Genomic DNA, 5,090 nt, shown 5'->3' on the forward strand with positions numbered 1-5,090 from the left:
CTCTGTTGCCCAAACTGGAGTGCAGTGACTGCTCCCAGCCACCACAGCCTCGACCTGCTGGGCTCCCGCGATCCTTCTGCCTCAGCCTTCCAAGTAGCTGGAACTACAGGTGCGCACTACTACAAATATTCTTGATGGCTTCTAGAATGAGGAATCCTGCCACAAAGGCTTTCAAAAGACTTTTCCTGGAATCATCAGAGGAATCAGGATCTATGGCACGTATCATCTTATAAATTGTATTTCTTAAATAATAAGACTTGGAAGTCAAAATTACTTTTTGATCCATGTGCTGCAGAATGGATGTTGTATTATCATGCATAAAAGTGTTAATCTCCTTGTAAATCTTCATCACAGCTCTTGAGTGACCTGGCACACTATCAATGAGCAGTCATATTTTAAAAGGAATCTATATGTCTGAGCAGTAGGTCTTAAAAGTGAGCTCAAAATATTCAGTAAACCATGCTGTAAACAAATGTCTTTCATCTAGCTAGGTTGATTCCATATTTATGGCACTGGCAAAGTAGATGTAGCATACTTCCTAAGACCCTAAGATTTTTGAACTGGTAAATGATCATTTTCTTAAACTGAAAGTCACCAGCTGCACTATCCCCTAATAAGAGAGTCAGCCAGTGTTTTAATGCTTTGAAATCAAGCACTAGCTTATTCTTGTCAGTTATAAAAGTTCTAGATGGCATCTCTTTCTAAATGAAAATTATTTTATCTACATTGAAAATTTATTGTTTAGTGTAGCTACTTTTATCAATTATCTTAGGTAGATTTTTTGGATACACTGCAAGTTATATATCAGCACTTGTTGCTTCATTTTGTACTTTTATGTTATGGTGATATCTTATTTTCTTAAATCTCTTGAACCAACCTCTGATAGCGTAAGACTTTTCTTTGGCAGCTCCCACACTTCACTCAATATTCATAGAATTGAAAAGAATCAAGGCCTTGCTATGGATTAGGGTTTGGTTTAAGGGACTATTTTGTCTGGTTAGATTTTCTATCCAGACCACTAAAACTTTCTCTGTATTAGCATTAATCCTGCTTAACTTTCTTATCATTTATGTTTTCACTAGAGTAGTACTTTCTATTTCTTTGGAGAATTTTTTTTTTTTTTTTTGAGTTGGAATCTCACTCTGTCGCCCAGACTGGAGTGCAGTGGCTGCTCCCGGCCACCACAGCCTCGACCTGCTGGGCTCCGGCGATCCTTCTGCCTCAGCCTTCCGAGTAGCCAGAATTACAGGTGCGTGCTATCACGCCCGGCTGATCTTTTGATTTATTGTAGAGATGAGGTCTTGCTGCGCAGGCGGGTCTCGAACCCGCGGGCTCAGGCAATCCACTCACCTCAGCCTCCCAAAGGTGCGGGATTACAGGCTGAGCCACAGAGCCCAGCTTGGAGAACTTTTTATTTTCATTCACAGCTTGGTTAACTATTTGGTGAAAAAGGTCTACCTTTTGGAATATCTTGACTTTCAACATGTCTTCTTTAATAAGCTTCATTATCTCTAGCTTTTGCTTTAAAAGTGACATAGATGTGATTCTTCTTTTCTTGAACACATACAGGCCACTCCACTGTAGGGTTATATGAATCTGAATTCAATAGTGTATTTCAGAAAATACAGATGCCCAGGTAGAAGGAATGAAATCAGGAGATTCAGGGGCGTTGTCAGAACACACACATTTATTGATTATGTTTGCTGTCTTATATATGGGTGGTTCATGAAACCCCAAAACAATTACCATAATAACATCAAAGATCACTGATCACAGGTACTCATAACAAGTACAAAAATTAAAAATTACCAAATGTGACAGAGACATGAAGAAAACATTTGCTTTTGAAAAAATGGTACTCATAGATGGTTTAATGCAGAATTATCAGAAAACATTAATTTGGTTTTTTTAATAGTATTTTTTCTCTTTATTTTATTATTGAAATGTGGGGTACAAGTCAGGATTAGGTACATGAGTAGTCTATGTGCAGTTGAAGTTTGAGCCTCCAACTGGTCCTCACTTGCCCTGATTTGGTGAAATGAAAAAAAAAAAGCAATATCTGTAAAGCAAAATAAAGTCCAATAAAAGGAGGAGATAAACTTGTATCACATTGTGGCTTTTGTTACACCTCCTAATCACTAACAAATTTGTGTTGTGTACTGTTTCATGTTTTACTTGCTATCCATCATTCTTTCTTGGTACAATATCTGTTTAAGCTGTGTCTTACATTTTTATTCTGTATATTTTTGCCCTGATGAATTTTGAGAATTTTTTAATGTCCTCAATGCAAGCTATTTGCCAGATGTGAACATATTTTCTCTCAGCCTACAGTCTGTTATTTTGTTTATCTTTTTTCTTAAAAAAATAAATATTACATGTACATTAAGGTGTATAAGCAGGCATATTGTTGATGATAATCTAGTTTTCTCTACCTGCCATTGTTTTAATCATTTCAATTCCAGTGTCTACAGAGACTGTAGATTCTGTTTCTGGAGAATTACTGTGCAGGTTGGGATTTTACATTTAGTTTGGAAGTTGTGTGATTTGGGTTAATTGACAGTATCTTTTTGCTATAGATAACATATATACAAAATTGAATAATAAGAATGACTAAATCACAACACTATTGTAATAATTTATGCAAAGACACTTAGCATAAAACACAGCTTAAAATAAGTTCCCTACTATTTAAATATTAATTAGTAGTGAACTTTAAAAATAACTTTATGGAAGTAAAATAAACTTGACAAGAAATTACACCGAGAGAAACAGAAACCTGTATATACACAGGTTTCTGACTTTTTTCTGACTTTACCTCATATCATAAGATATTTTTAGGCTGCTACTCCTTTGTTGTGTGTCCACTTTTACTCTTACCTTTCTGGATATCTTACTCATATATAAAAATCTTTTTCTGTAGTCTACCATTTATTAACTTTCTGTCATATGAAGTCTGACAAGATTGTGAACTTGCCACCATGTGTTTGCATTGGTAGCACTATACAAACAACTCAATAAGGTTTCATAACCTTGGTATATCAGTGTATCACAACTGTGTTTGTGTCGACATATGGTGATGTCTTACTGTGTGGCATTCATGATTGCTGTTGCATGTTTTTGTGTGCCACCGCGGAAATGTTGGAGCTTGAATTAGGGCAACGAGGAAACACTAAATTTCTTATTAAAATTGGAAAGAGTGAAAGTGAAATCAGATACATGCTAGTCCAAGTTTATTGGGATAATGCCATGAAGAAAACGGCAGTGTACAAATGGATTAAATGTTCTTTCTGAGGAGACAAAATGTGTCACTGAGAAAGAGAGGTCAGGACAGCCAGTAATGAGAAGAAGTGATGAAAACATTGTAAAACTTTGTCTAATTGTGTATCAAAATTGTCAACTGATTGTAAGAAGCATAGCAGACCAAATAAACACCGATAGAGAAACAGAAAACTCTTAACTGAAGATCTTCTCATGAGAAAGGTGTGTGAAAAATGGTCCAGAAGGAGCTCTTGCAGCAACTCAATGCACCAGCTGACACAGCACTGTCTGTGAGGGACCTTTTAGCCAGTAAACACATAACTGTATTGGAACGCCCTTCATATTCACCTGGTCTGTTCCTAATGACTTCTTTTTACTTGAAGATAAAGGAAATATTGAAAAGAAGACATGTTGATGACATTCAGGGCATCAAGGATAATACAATGACAGCTCTGATGGCCATTCTGGAAAAAGAGTTCCAAAATTGCTATGCACTGGCATCTGTGCATAGTACCCCAAGGGAAGTACTTTGAAAGTGACTGCAGTCTATTCAGCAATGAGGTATGCAGCACTTTTTTTAGGATGAGTTCACAAGCATAATTGTCAGAACTCTTATATCAACTAAATCCTATAATGATGAAATTGTGTAGTGCTATTTCACATCTTGAAAACTTTTAGTCACCACAATTATTTTACATTTCTTTTTATGTATCTAATTCACTTATTTTTTCATTAGTACTGCTATCTTGTCAGAATTACTATTGCTTCTAGTTCTTACTATTCAAATATAAACTATATTCCTATCTTTTTAAAATTATATTCCTATTTTAGTATTTTTAATAATTCATTTAATAATGAATGTCTCCCCATCTTTATCCAGTTGTTTCATACATAAGCAGCAAATCTTTTATTTGAAATGATTCTTAGTTTTCTTGGGTGGGTGGGTGCTGCATTTCAGAGCTTCTCAGTATTTCAAGGTACATGCAAGTGGGATGGAAAAAGATTTCTCCAGAAATACTGATGTGTTATTTGTGGGGGAAAGGCTTCTTAGTTTGAAAAAATTATGACATTAAATCTAATATTTACCATTTTGCATGTCAAAAGGAATAAAAATTCTTATTGTCACATATTTAGACATGATAAGGCAGTGGCTCAATTTGAATCTAAAAGTATGAAAAGCAAAATAGGTGATTTTACCATTCTAGTTCCTAAGGTTTCAGATTGCTTATTTTCAGATTTGTTTATTTTCCATCTCAAAGTAGCTGTGAATGAATTTAAATTAATGTAATCACTGATATTTTTGGTTTCTGAGTCCCAATTATTCTTTGAATTGTTCGTGTGGGGTAAGTGGTCAATTTAAGCCCTAAAAAGTCATGTCACTAAGCCAGAAAGGCACCCAAAGCACTCTCTGATCATCTGTTCATAGGATACATATTGGGTGGTAATTGATTCTTGAACACTTTCTATAATTTTTTTTTCTCTCCCGATTTCCGTTCTTGTGAAGTAATCAAGTTTGGTTTCTTCAGAAATCAGACAACGTGATGGAATTAGAAAGCAGAAGGTATCTTCTTCAAGTTATTTACCTATATCATATAATCTTTAGTGTACATGTCTTTCACTCCCTTTGTTACATATATTGCTAAATATTTGAATGCTTTTGAAGCTGAGGTAGATGAAATTGATTTTTTAACTTTCCTTTACAGATAGTGTATTGCCAGTATAAAGAAACACAACTAATTTTTGGGTGCTGATTTTGTATCCTGCCTCAATCCTGTATTTGTCTATTAGTTCTAACAACTTTAGTTGAGTCTTTAGGCTTAAAAACCAAACAA

Source organism: Carlito syrichta, unplaced genomic scaffold (genome assembly GCF_000164805.1).
Source record: "Carlito syrichta isolate Samal-C Ts95f unplaced genomic scaffold, Tarsius_syrichta-2.0.1 Scaffold303674, whole genome shotgun sequence".
NCBI classification, from domain to species: Eukaryota; Metazoa; Chordata; class Mammalia; order Primates; family Tarsiidae; genus Carlito; species Carlito syrichta.